This window comes from Alosa pseudoharengus, unplaced genomic scaffold (genome assembly GCF_046254945.1).
Source record: "Alosa pseudoharengus isolate Yale_2024_CS ecotype anadromous, Long Island Sound unplaced genomic scaffold, YU_APseudo_1.1 YU_APseudo_1.1_scf_9, whole genome shotgun sequence".
In the NCBI taxonomy this organism is placed as follows: domain Eukaryota; kingdom Metazoa; phylum Chordata; class Actinopteri; order Clupeiformes; family Clupeidae; genus Alosa; species Alosa pseudoharengus.
In genome coordinates, this window is record NW_027468881.1 from 29,169,940 (window position 1) to 29,184,889 (window position 14,950).

At 41.9% G+C, this 14,950-nt stretch overlaps 1 pseudogene; it reads left to right on the forward strand.

The window, feature by feature from the left end:
* Positions 1–941: 941 nt before the first annotated feature.
* The window catches only part of LOC143115295 (uncharacterized), a 41,355-nt pseudogene continuing 27,346 nt past the window's right edge, over positions 942–14,950 (forward strand).

Below are 14,950 nucleotides of genomic sequence, written 5' to 3' on the forward strand. Positions count from 1 at the left end.
TACAACCCCACCTCCATCTTGCCTGTTCATAATTCTGAGAAATTCTTGATTGTTTGTGTTATGTTTATGTTATGTGTGTGGGTGTGTGTGTGTGTGAGTGTGTGTGTGTGTGTGTGTGTGCGTGCTTGTGTGTGTGCCTGCGTATGTGCCTGTGCATGCAAGCGTACATATGTCTACTGTGTGAGTATGTGTCATACGTATGATTACTGTGAATGTATGTGTGTGTGTGTGTGTGTATCTGTTTGTGCACATGTGTGCACATGAAATGGGTTAACATGACCCCTGGAGGCAAACATACGGAAAAAAATGGTCATCCTAGGCCCTACAGTTCTCAAGATATTCACAGAGAACTGTGTCTGCCCTACCCTCCTTTCGGGGGGTCCAGTCCAGCGGGGGGGCTACAGATCAAAACGAAAAATGACGGTTCCATGCTATCCATGTGGGGGTACATGCCCACCAAGTTTTGTGTACCCCGGTCTTTCAGTGTCCCGGGAATCCTTGTTGGTGTACGTCACTAAATGTACACATAAATTATTTTATTGTAAGGCCCCCCATGAACGAAAGTACACAAAACTTGTCATGCATTCGGAGGGTGTCATAATGATCCTACACTTCCAATTTCGTGCAGTTTTGACTATGTTAGGTCACAGATACCTGCGATTACAACACCTCATTTTTACTTTTTTGTGTTTAACTAGGTGGCGCTATACATGAAATGAGAATGGTTATGGAATGGGTTGACATGGCCCCTTGAGATCAACATACAAAAAAAATGGTCCTCCTAAACCCTACGGTTTTCGAGATATTCACAGAAAACTGTGTCTGCCCTACCCTCCTTTCGGGGGTCCAGTCCAGCGGGGGGGGGGCTACAGATCAAAACCCAGACGAGTTCAGGGAGTGACGTCATACCGGAAGTAGGTACATAATATTCCCGTTTACAGAGAGCCGGATCACTCCATAGAATAGGAATAGAATAGATGAATGAAATGAAAAGCTTTATTTTTCCGTTTCAAGAGGGGGTTGGCAAGATACAGTAGTAGACTATTGCGCGCTTGCAGTGGACCTAGCCTAGTGCTACGTCTTTGTTGTTCATTTGAGATCTACGTAGAGCCACCAATTCCTGTTGGATGCTTGGTAACTTTCCAAGCGCGATGCAAAGATCGGATGGTCTTCTCCTCGTGCCTCCAACGCTTGTTGTCTCAGACTACGGAGGTCACGCCCGTTCATTCTTGGTCAGTTTGAAGGCGACATCACTCTTAGGGCTTGGGGCAGACACGACTGGAGGTTCTGCGGATGTTAAGCTATGAAGGTATATTGGGTGCAAAAGTGGCGAGCACATTTAACTGCAGATTTTGCATGTGCACACTAAAGTCGTAAATGTGTAACAGTAAAGTTGAAGTTGTACATATTTTTTTATATCTTGTTAACACAAAATAGGGGCAACGGGTTCACAAATCCTTTTTACAGGTACACAAATCCTTTTTACAGGTACACAAATCCTATCCTGTGAGTCACAACTTTCAAGAGTCAAGAGTTTCATAATCTGAGAACATGCACAACATTCGTGCATTTGTAAACCCAAATGTGAACTAATGCATCCGAAGTTGTGCATCTGTGAAATAATTTCTCATTAATAAAATTCTACAGATCGCTTTGATTGTCTTGCACGACTACAAGTCAATTGATACAAGTGCTCGAATCTGCTGCTACGAGTGACGATACTTTTGCTCCTGGCTAGGTGATATCAGAGAATGTCTAATAAGGGGAGAACTGCCACTCTCGGAAAACTTCCGGTTTCTGAACTGGTTGCAGTTCCTTCTGTGGTTCCACATGAGGGCGCTCGTCCACGAGTGCAGAATGCATGGAAGTCTATGGAGCTGTACCCCTCAAAATCCACTTTTCCCGGGATATAATTTTTTTTCAAGTAATTTGAGTATTGTATTCGAAAGGGGAGGCAAAGAAAATACACTTGGTTGAGTATTGTATTCTTTAAAGTCACTTAATTGTTCTAAAAAGCCTTTCAAATGTGTCAATGATGTCATTCATTAGCACAATGCTAGCGTGTTATGTGCAACAACGACCCAACCTGTAAGAAATCAAAAGGACATAAGTACTCGTTCATTCAACTTTTGACCTATAACCCATGTTGAAGTTATACAAACTACAATCAAATCTGAGATTTGTCAATGACAATCAGGTGAAAGAGACAAATTTAGCCGTCTAGCTCCATTGACTCCCATTTATTCTGCACTCATGGCGACCGCCCCCAGTGGAACTCTGGTGGAACTGCATCCAAAATTCGGTACAATGGGACTTAATACGGAGTGGCAAGGCTCTCCGTAGACGGGCTCTGGTGATATAATAGGAGCAAAACGATTTGTATGTGTGCACGTCGAGCGAATCGATCGAGAAAACAAGGCGGCCGGATCTGGATCGCGCTAAGACTACCATTGCCTGCTCATAAGGTAAGTAACATGATAATAATATGAAGAAAGTTATCTTGTTTGTTGGTATACATTATCATTTTTTTCCTCGCTTTGTGCAAAGAAAAACTATAAATCGTGTGTCCTTCATTGATAAGGAAACATGCTGAGGTTACTTACTTTATGAGCAGGCAATGGTAGTCTGAGCGTGATCCAGGATCCAGATCCGGCCGCCTTGTTTTCTCGATCGATTGCTCGACGTGCACACATACAAATCTTTTTGCACCTATTATATCACCAGAGCCCGTCTACGGAGAGCCTTGCCACTCCGTATTAAGTCCCATTGTACCGAATTTTGGATGCAGTTCCACCAGAGTTCCACTGGGGGCGATCGCCATGAGTGCAGAATGAATGGGAGTCAATGGAGCTAGACAGCTAAATTGGTCTCTTTCACCTGATTGTCGTTGACAAATCTCAGATTTGATTGTAGTTTGTATAACTTCAACATGGGTTATAGGTCAAAAGTTCAATGAACGAGTACTTATGTCCTTTTGATTTCTTACAGGTTGGGTCGTTGTTGCACATAACACGCTAGCATTGTGCTAATGAATGATGTCATTGACACATCTGAAAGGCTTTTTAGAACAATTAAGTGACTTTAAAAAATATAATACTCAACCAAGTGTATTTTCTTTACCTCCCCTTTTGAATGCAATACTCAAATTACTTGAAAAAAAATTATATCCCAAGAAAAGTGGATTTTGAGGGGTACAGCTCCATTGACCTCCATGCATTTTGCACTCGTGGACGAGCGCCCTCATGTGGAACCACAGAAGGAACTGCAACCAGTTCAGAAACCGGAAGTTTTCCGAGAGTGGCAGTTCTCCCCTTATTAGACATTCTCTGATATCACCTAGCTAGGAGCAAAGTCACTCGTCACTCGTAGAAGCAGATTCGAGCACTTGTATCAATTGACTTATAGTCGTGCAAGAAAATCAAAGCGATCTGTAGAATTTTATTAATGAGAAATAATTTCACAGATGCACAACTTCGGATGCATTAGTTCACATTTGGGTTTACAAATGCACGAATGTTGTGCATGTTCTCAGATTATGAAACACGGATGTGCAAATGTGTTTCGCACCTACTGCGCTGCAACGATTGGAGCAAAAGTGTCGAGTGCGTGACTCTTGAAAGTTGTGACTCACAGGATAGGATTTGTGTACCTGTAAAAAGGATTTGTGTACCTGTAAAAAGGATTTGTGAACCCGTAGCCCCTATTTTGTGTTAACAAGATATAAAAAAATATGTACAACTTCAACTTTACTGTTACACATTTACGACTTTAGTGTGCACATGCAAAATCTGCAGTTAAATGTGCTCGCCACTTTTGCACCCAATATACCTTCATATTAAGCGGTGGGTGGGGCCGTATATCTGAACAACATAAACGGTCATATGGAAGTCCGAACTTAGCCGGTTGTTCTACTGGGAAGGGAATGGCAAGATACGTTGATGTAGCCTACAACCACATCGCAAGGTCAAAGGAATTCAAAAGACCAAATCATAAGCAGAAGGCGCTGAAAAGGCAGTAGGCCTAGCCTACAACGACGTCGTTGACGACAATAACAGCAGTATTTAACTAGAAAATGTAATTTCGAGGAAATTACGAGTGCATGAAAATATAAACATACTGTATATTAACATAAAAAAAAAACAACAACTTTTATTTGGAAACATTTGGCAGGAGTCATAGTGATAACAACTGACAGTGAAATGTCTGAACAGTTAAATATTTGAGTAGTTTACATAGTTAAATTATTTAATAGTGAATTATTATAGTGAGGACATTTATTTTGAAAAGTTGTGGGCAGAGGAAATAGTTGGACAGAATCTGTAGTCTTAAGACAGCCAGATTGTATGTTTAAAGCCTGAGACAGAGTATATAGTTTAAAAGTTGAATGTAGATAGTGTAATGGTTGTTGATAGACAGAAAGTTGAATGGATGTTGATAGGCAGATTGTTTTAATGGATGTTGATGGATAGTTTAATGGGTGGATGAGTGAATGGTTTGAAGAGGATGAATGGATAGAAAGTTGGATGGAATGTGCCTTATATCCTTGTAGAATGGAGAGACACAGAGAGAGTTGGCCTAGTTATGCAGAAAGCAGTTGATACAGGTGCAATCAGTTTAACTGGCCCTTTGATGCGTCCTAGTTGAGCAGCTGGAAGTTGATACAGGTGCAAATCAAGTTAATTAGCCTATTGTGATGTCATCAGCCCAATGTTAAGTCTATGGGGAAATTTTGAGTAGTTTTTAATTAATAGTTTAAAAAGTATAAAAGTTACAAAGATGAAAAATACAAAGCCCAGATGTCCTAAGACCTACGTAACATAGTTTGAATGAAGTTTCTACGTTAAACGGTTGCGTTAGAATAAGAATAATAATAAGAAGAAGCCTAGGAAGAACAGTAGCCTACAGTGCATTTTCATGCCCTGTAATAATAATAATAGGGCAATTCCACGGAAAATTGACTTTTTGTCACATCCATAACGCCAGTGAAATGCCTTGGCATTTGTATGATGTGAATGATAACATTAATTTTCTCATGTACATTCTTCAGCCAAAAATAGCAAATACTCAAATTTCATGTAATCATTCACATCATACCATACCATACCATCACATTTTATTGGCGTTATGGATGTTACAAAAAACACAATTTTCCCAATAAGAATAATCGTAAGAATAAGAAGACTTGGAAGAACAGTACAGTGCATTTTCATGCACTGTAATAATAAAGCTAAGAATAAGAAGCCTAGGAAGAACAGTACAGTGCATTTTCATGCACTGTAATAATAATAATAATAATAAGCCTAGGAAGAACAGTACAGTGCATTTTCATGCACTGTAATAATAATAATAATAATAAGCCTAGGAAGAACAGTACAGTGCATTTTCATGCACTGTAATAATAATAATAATAATAAGCCTAGGAAGAACAGTACAGTGCATTTTCATGCACTGTAATAATAATAATAATAAGAAGCCTAGGAAGAACAGTACAGTGCATTTTCATGCACTGTAATAATAAGAATAAGAAGATCAATGCAGACTGCATGGTGCTTGATTAATACACCTGTGTAAAGGGACCTGATGAAACCCATGAATAGACAGATAGGGAGAGATTGCTTTTGGAAAAATAAAACATGAAAAAACGAACCACTTCACTGTTATGTTAGTATTTTGTTTGTTGTTTAAAAACATTGTATATGATGGCCTTGACGTCTTGAGTTAGCCTGCTGAATTGTACCATAAAGTTCGTGCATGCTCTCTCCAACACAAACCAGCTTAGGGTTACATAGCCTACATAATGCATACATTTTATAAACAAAAACAGCAGCTGTGACAGCGGCCGCATATATTCTGCATCATATATCGCTTCTTGCGAACTCTGCATTCAGAGATTCTGTAATGTACGAGTATGTCGTTCACACATAGGTCCGTATAAGGTCCGCAGGTTAGCATCATATCTGAATCATCCGAAGGGTAGAACCTCCGTTTGACAAACATCCACATACTCCGGAGGTTATATCTGAAAGCCCTTTCTGTGTTCCCTGATGGTTTCTGGCCAAATGAATGATCTGTAATCAGTGCACCCTGACACACTCTCATTCTCTCTCTCTCTCTCTCTCTGTGTAGATGGATGAGATCCATCAACATCTGGATATGAGTCACAAACAAGCCTGCATCAACCTGGAGAAGGTCACTCAATTCATCACACAAGCATTTCAGGTAGACTAACATTATCTCACACACCAATGAATTTGTAGCATGACAGACTGAGACTGTTTGCCATCACTGTCTGCACTTGGAGGGCTTTGGGTTGCACTCTGTGCATGTTAAATGTGCTATACAAATAAAACTGACTTGACTTGACTTGACTTGACTGTCTATCCTCCAGCTCAATATCAATGGTGAAAAGCACCTTCTAGGTATACAATGGTGTATTATGATGGTTCCACACATCAGAACTGGTATCACAGGCAAAATCATTTTTATTTCTGAACCGTAGGCTACCTTCACAAGATACAATTTTCTGTTAGTTGGAAGGTAGCAGCCCTCCCACCTGCTAGTCTGCTGACACCTTTGATGTGTGTTTTGAGATCAATGTCGAAGAATATTCACACTGGACAGCTTTTCTTATTGGGTCTCACTGGGTGGTAAAAACTTGCCATGACTAAGGTACATTAAAGCTGTTCTATAGAGTTTATTTATAACAGCTAACCAACCACCTTAAAGGACATGCAAACACTAACAATAGCACAGTTGGTACTGGTTAGAGCCTTCTAGGATGCCAGTTTGGTTCTTTTGGCAGATTGGTTGACAGTGACATGCTCAGGGAAGGATTACTGCACAGGCCTACCGGGCCCAGGCCCAGGGGGCGCTAAAGCCCAAGCCATTGCATGGAATCATTGCCTCAATATCAACACATCAGGATGTAGGCTATGAATCTGATTGAATTAAAGTAGTGGCCATTCCCCAAAATGCACCAGAATACAGGAAATCACATCATACAAATGAAAAATGTCTGGGGGAGGACCCCCAAACCCCCCTTCCCACATATGTGACAATTAGTGGGGGGCCCATAATACAACTAGGCCCAGGGGCCCAAAAGTTAATAATCCGTCCATGGACATGCTGTGATAGCCTGGCCACACACACCTGGATCTCCTTTCTGGGAGATACTAGTCTGGAACCCCATAATTCACTAACGTTTCCATCGTTTCCAGATAAGCTGCCAAATCAGCGACTATAGTTCTAGTTATAGCTCTATAGTTTTGAAATCGAAAGTGGCTGTGGTAAACGGTAGTGATAGAAATGCATGGGGTTTAGTTCATAATGCCAATATGGCAGTTGTCTACACATATCCCGCCCCTTCCGCAGCCAAAAGTCAACATGTGAATACATCACGGCAATCATGTTGTGTGTTGTGAATACATCGGACCAATCATGTGTTGTGATCTCTCCGCTTGAGCGACTTTGGTGTTTGGCCGCTGAGTGGGGAGAGACTTGCCTAAAGGGACTTTACTTCAAAAGTAATTTTAAACGTTACCATGTTTGCTGTTGGTATGTATCAGCATGAAGTAGGTAGAAACCAGGAGCTCTGCGTGTTGATTGGCCGTCTGGAGGAGAGGGAGGCGGAGACTGAGAGGAGTCTGACGAAGCATGTGCAGTCAAACCGACAGCTGACGCTGAAGATTGAAGAACTACAGAAACTCCTAGAGGAAAAAGACAACTCACTCACACAAGCCAATCAGGTGTGTGTGTGTGTGTGTGTGTGTGTGTAGAGGAAGAAAACTCACTGAGTTGCAAATTCACATTTACTCTGTAATTCCATTAGAGATTACTATGTACAGTACATGGCAAATTAGTTTTAGGTGTAGAGTGTGTGTTGTATGATTTCAGCCCCCCCCCCCCCTGTCTGTGTGTGAGTGAGTGAGAGAGATGAGCAGGATTTTAACAGACATAATGTGTGTGTGTGTTCATAAAGACTGTGGCTCTCCTGAAGATTGAACTAAGGGATGTTCAAAGCCAGCAGAGTAATCATAGGTACGCACACACACACACACACACACATGAACATATTACGAAATCAACCAGGCTGCATATTGATGTTTATGTTTTTTATTTGTCCTTCTACAATGCTTTTGGCGATAGTTTGGGAACATTTGGGAGATATCTTTGATGGAGCACTATAGTTAGAATTTATGTCAGCTAACTTCTGCCATCTTTTTTCTACCTTTAACCTCTGAACTCTGACCCTGACAGGCCAGTTCAGGAAGTAAAGGAATGGCTGCAGAGCGGGGAGAGCCAGCTCAAGGTAGCGACGTAGACACAGACACACTTTTATGGAGTGAAATTCAGTCATCTCATCAAGTCTGACACACACACACACACACATACTGTACACACAGCCTACATACACAGACATCTGATATCTGTGTTTTCCAGCAAATGAAGACTCCCAGCTCTCCTCTCCAGTCAGACCAGCTGAGACCAGCTGAGGAGACACTGTTCTGGTCAGAACCGCCGATCTCTACTAACATCCAGAGTTCGCTGGTCTCTTCTCAGGAGCCGAGTCCACTGCTGTCATCTGATGAAGAAAATCCACTGGTCCCGTCTAATGCTAAAAGTCAGCTAGTCTTGTTTGATGGTCAGTCGTCTCAGTTGCTGGTCTGGACCTACTCTCAGGATCCAGTCTCGGGGATTAAAAAGGAAGAGGGCAGTGATAGAGATGAAGATTACAGGCAATCTGGTAAGGAGTTGTAGGACATGCGCACACACACACACACACACACACACACACACACACACACACACACACACACATACACACACACACATACACTCAGTCATACACTCAGAGTTTCTGATGTTCTGGATTGAAAAAAAAAACTCTTCTCCCTTTTTGGTCTGTTGATTATGTACCTCATTGTCCTTTCTCTCTCACAGAAGGACCTTGTAGTTGAAAGTGGCATATATATGTAATACAATTCTTCTTTTCTCGTCCTACAGTAGAGGGAGCTGATCCTAGAACAGAACAGACCATTTCTTCAGCTGCAGACATTAAACCTGGACTGCTACAGGTACTGAGTTTGGATTGCAGGTCATGGTATTTGTGTTGCACAGTATGTTAATTAAAGGTGCTATGTAGAGTTTTATTTGAATTTAAAACATACAAAAAATGACCTTGCGTAGGAACAGAATGTGAAGAATCCACCGTCTTGACCTAATATCTAAAACACTGAGATGCTTTAGAACAGTGGTCCCCAAACTACGGCCCGCCACCTCATTTGGGGTGGCCCTCCAAAACATGTCCGTGGTATATAGCATCCGGCCCGCACGGGAGTATGACCAAAGATTGTTAAGGCGGAGCAAGATACTTCGTCGTAGTTCATGTCTATGGGCACGAAATGGGGATCGAATCCTGTCTGCATAAAGAGGCGTGTCGATGACGTATTGACGAGCGTAAGTTGCAACCGGCCAACAGCAGCGGCATAAATAACCGGCGCATACCTGATATAAGGTCGATTTTCTCCAGACTGGATTGCTCAAAATTGCTCAAAACATGACATATTCCATATAACTGTAAATCCTCTGATCATCTAACATTTAGATGTCTAGGCTATATTTATTTTATATTTGGCCTGTTATGGAATCATGTATTGAACAATTTAAGCACAGCTCAGCTTTAAGAAACTCAAATAGCCTAGATGCATGATTTGTTGATCATTAAAGGAGAAGTTCGGTGTGAAATTGACCTTAGCTGTACTGAAAGATGTTGCCGAGTACTCACATGTGTCCAATAGGCACCTTCGCTCACCCCCTAGCATTCCAAATTACGCCGTTTTTAGCCGAGTAGCTGTGGGGGCATAGCGTAGCCTATGCAACTAAATAGCTATTTTTACACCATTAAAAAGGTTCCAAGTAACTCTACACTGAGGGTCTTGGAACCTTTTTAATGGTGTAAAAATAGCGATTTAGCTGCATAGGCTACGCTATGCCCCCCACAGCTACTCGGCTAAAAACGGCGTTATTCGGAATGCTAGGGGGTGAGCGAAGGTGCATATAAGACACATGTAAGTACTCGGCAACATCTTTCAGTACAGCTAAGGTCAATTTAACACCGAACTTCTCCTTTAAGGCTCCTTTCAGAAACTCTTACTCAGCTGTATATCTTCTGATTTTAATATTTACCTATATCTAAGCAATATTTGTAACATTTATTTTGTATTTGGCCAGTTATGAAATCATGTAAAACGATTTAAAAAAAATTTGAAACCTAAAGACCAAAGTTGGAGACATGAATGTAGACCTTGCTGCAAATTACATTTTTAATTTAACCAGAATACTCTGGAACGGCTTACTGTACAGGGGACTGCTTTAAACCTTTGTGTTCGGTAAAGTCTGCTGTTTATTCTGATATATGGTTTGTCATGTGTTGAACGAAGGGTTCGTGAAGTATTCCACCGAGATGAACGGGTAGGGAGATGGGCGTAGCACCTTATGTAGACGTTATGATTAAATTTAATCATATTATTTACTTTTCTCGCAAACCGTTCACCACAGCAATTAGCGGCTAACATCGTTTAAAAGCTGAGAAAAAGCTCTTTCATGTGATGTGATACATGTGTCTGTGTGATAGGCTTAGCGATCGCGAGTATTTCAACTGAGAAGAATGGGTGAATTTGGACGCACTTTCTGTCTTGCCATGCGCTGTCATTTTCTCCACTGTGTAAGACTGAATTAGTTTGCGCTGTGATGCTAAGATTATTTTGACAGGCCATTAGCTAAATAAAAATCGCTATTAAACGGACGCAAACCAGAATATTGAAAGAAGGGGGCACCAAGGCCAACGCAAGGGGCAACGACATGGCCGCCGTGAAATTCCTACCCTACAGATGGCAGTATCTTTGCATTGCACCATCGGATGTCATTTTCAAATAATGCCCATCAACATTGCATTTTATTATTATTGTTGTTATGTGTTGTGTGTTTTTTTTTACATGAACATAAAAAAATGCGTTGGTCTTGAGGACTCGGTCTGAAATTACGAGTCCTTCTCCTCCCACTGTGGTCTGAGACCGAGTCAAGAGCGAGTCTTTGAAGGAACAAGTCCGAGTCGAGTCCGAGAAAGCAGAAATCGGTCTCGAGACCGGACTCGGGTACTACATCACTGTTAAATGTAATGGAATATTCAACTAAGGTAGACTGCTGTTGTTCACAGCACTAAGCTATTTATGGTTACTGATATACTCGGAGTCTCTGGCCCTCTCTTAGAGCCAGGCATAGTGAGCTGGCCCTCGGACGAAAAAGTTTGGGGACCACTGCTTTAGATATGCTGTCCAGATATCCAGTGACGCTAGCACGCTCGGGGGCGCTATGGCGCAACTGGCTACAGCGCCTGTATTCAGGTCCAAGTGCCCACATAGTCTGAGCGAATTAGGGTTGAAGGTGGCAGTAAATAGAGCGAAAGCATATTTGGGTGAGAAATGTCAAAACCTATGTTAGATCACATCCTGAGGGTATATGCTTTCAGGAAATATATGGTTTAGGTGGTTGTACCGTTTCCCTAAATGGTACAGCCCAAAAAGGTATCATCCATATACTCTATTTTGTAATATACAGTGGGCATTACTTCAGTGGCGATTGCTGCTCTTTGGAGCAAGGGAAGCTCTGATAAAAATGGTCAATTATTAAATTAATATTATTAAGGTGCTATATTGTTCTTTGAGGGCAAAAATGATCCCAAAACCCAGAATAGTCCAAACAGTAGGCATGGCAGACATGGCATAATGTAGCCTACACCGTTATATAGCGCGCTACCTAACTTAAAACAATATAAATATATATATATATATATATAATGTAAATACACAACTGAAACAAAAGCAAGTCACAAACTCTGTAACTCCACATTACGGTTTTATATACAGTATGCTATTTACAAAGACAAAAAGAAACCGACTGTATTGCTCCCAAATTATGAGAACTTGAGCAGAGACTTGCCTTGCCTCTCGATTTCACCTGCCAAAGCTAACGTTAACGTTAACGCATCCCTTGAACTTAACCACTTCCTGTCAGATCGCGACATATGCTGTCAATCAAAAAGAGTCCAGCCTCTATGACGGTTCCTCCAGTCATCATAGAAGCTCGGCGTCCGGGCAATCCCACTCTCCCAGAGACGCCGGGCTTCCCTGGAAATGACAATTTTGTGGCGCTTGTCTAATAAACGTGTAGCTTTTCTGCACTGAGATCAGCCCACTCTGTATTGCCATTGAAAGTCCAGTGAAGCCCAGCGTCTATGGGTTTTTTGCATGGTTTTTTGATGGATCGTGTCGTCACAGCAATGTATTACGGGTGCGAAATCATGATAAATGACCGGCAAAACCTTATTGCTGAACAAACTAGCCATGAAGATGAACATGTTTTCAGCATGTTCTAGTTGGAATAGTAGGCTAGAAGCTAATGTAATAGTGTTATTTGATGCGATTTTCCGTGATATTTTAGAGGAGGCTGACCTTCCCCTGTAGTCTTAGAGCAATCACCTCTGCATTACTTTGAAATGGCCACTTCATTCGCGCATTACGTGACGTGAAGCTGCGTGAAACTTTAGTACCACTTTCAGCCACTGTGCGTCGCTCTGCCACTGTACGTCGCTCAATCGGTAGCCTGCCTGCCGCCCCTTCTGAAAAAGCAGGAGGCTACCTGGGGGCAGCCGTGGCCTACTGGTTAGCGCTTCAGATTTGTAACCGGAGGGTTGCCGGTTCGAACCCCGACCAGTAGGCATGGCTGAAGTGCCCTTGAGCAAGGCACCTACCCCTCACTGCTCCCCGAGCACCGCTGTTGTTGCAGGCAGCTCACTGCGCCGGGATTAGTATGTGCTTCACCTCACTGTGTGTTCACTGTGTGCTGAGTGTGTTTCACTAATTCACGGATTGGGATAAATGCAGAGACCAAATTTCCCTCACGGGATCAAAAGAGTATATATACTTATACAATACTTATACTACCTTTAAACATAATTGTTGCCGAGAGGAATCCTAGCCTATGAATTCAATAACAAAATAAATCATGCATAATTAAAAATGACCTCGATTTAGGCTACTTGGGTATGGCATAAGGCTTGGCTACACAGTGGTTAATCCGGTGCTGCTCCACAAAACTAAAAAATATCTTAATTTGCTGTCTACGTTATTGTCCATGAAGGCATATCTGGCAAGTTGTTATTTTATGAAGACGCAAATAGTTACTTTGCTTTCATTAATGGTTTCGCTATAGTCAAGTTTGCAAGAAGGAGACATAACGCGTGAGCATGCCACACTATCCACGGACGCGCTCACACAGCTGTGGTAGCGGGGGCAGGAGGACAACTGTTAGCGCAGGCTTTATATAAAATTCTTCAACAGAAGCCTTATGAAATAAAGGCCTGCCTCGAATGCATGCTTCCCCAAAATAAAGGCCTGTGGTTTGTGCAGCCTACAGCAAGTAGGCTAAAAAACAGACCCGCCACAATATGCGGTATGATGATTTGTTACGAGTAAGATGTTTTTGGTGCCCTACACGCACTGCATGTTCTTAAATAACAATGAAATATCATCAGTAATATTCAACCATTATTTTGTGTAAATGGGCTATGCATTGGGTTAGACACCAGGGGCCATATTCACAAAGCCTTTTATCTTACCACTAGGAGTACTCCTAAATCGCACTAAAAGATTTTAGCTTGGAGTTTTCTCTTAAAAGTTATTCACAAAGCCTTTCAGACCTACTCCTAAACTAAGAGTGAGTCTTTATTGCTTTGGATGACGTCATTACTCGAGCTTGACTGAAGTGACCACCTTGATTGGCTGATGATTGTAACGCGGGAATGATTCCAAACACCTCCCTTACGATGATGAGTGACAGGTGACCGGTCTGAGAATGTGTGCGCTACACAAGGACGGAAGATGATGAATTAAATTACTAAACTAAATTAATCAAGAGTAAGGCAAAACAAATAGCCTTGTAGCCTAATAAAACATACGGATTGATGCAGTATCTTTGTAACATTATTAAATTAATCTGTCACATAGCCTATGCCTACGTTTGCAAAGAGGAGAACATTTTAATTTGATTCACAATAACGTTACATTTAATTTACATGTTGACAATGAGTAGCCTAGTTTTGGTTGTTGCTGGTGGCGTTATTGCATCAGTTAGTTATGCCTACAATGCAAAATAGTTTCCTCGAGATTGGAAGCTCCTATAGCCGCATAGGATTTCAAAACATTGCGACGTGAAATGCCACAAAAAGCGGTTTGTGAATAGGTCTTAGTGAGTTAGGAGTCCTCTCGACTTCTTTTAGCTGTCCCAGAGGTGGAAAGGTGCGATTTGTTGGGGGCAGGGCCGGATTAACAATTCATTGACCCCTGGGCACAAATGTGGGCCCCCCTGCCCCCCAGCCAACGTGAATCGGGCGGTCAGTTAATAGGCCTATAACGTGAAGATTTTTCTTGCCATCTAAGGCAGGGGTTCCCAAACTTTTCAACCCGCGACCCCCAAAATAACTGTGCCAGAGACTGGCGATCCCCACTATCCCTGGATGTGACTCAAAAAATAAAATAAAATGTGCGCACCGGCCATACGCACTAGGCTTAGTGGCCTAGTAGTAGGCTAATTTCGGCTTTGTCGGAACTGGCCATTGTAGGCTACGTAAAAATAAACTTTCAAAACTAACCATGGGTATGTCTACAAGGAAAATGACTTAGTGCGCTTCGGGGGTGGCCGCACCCCCACTTCTAACGTCACTGGCTGCCTGATCATCAACATCAACGCAATGTTACGGCCTAATGTTATTAGGTTGGATTTTGTAGTTAGGCTACTGCAAATGTAACACCCTTGTTTCTATGAAACTGGAAACAATTGAACCAGGAGACTTTGTCACAAGACAAAACAGATGCCTCAAAGCCCATTAGATTAA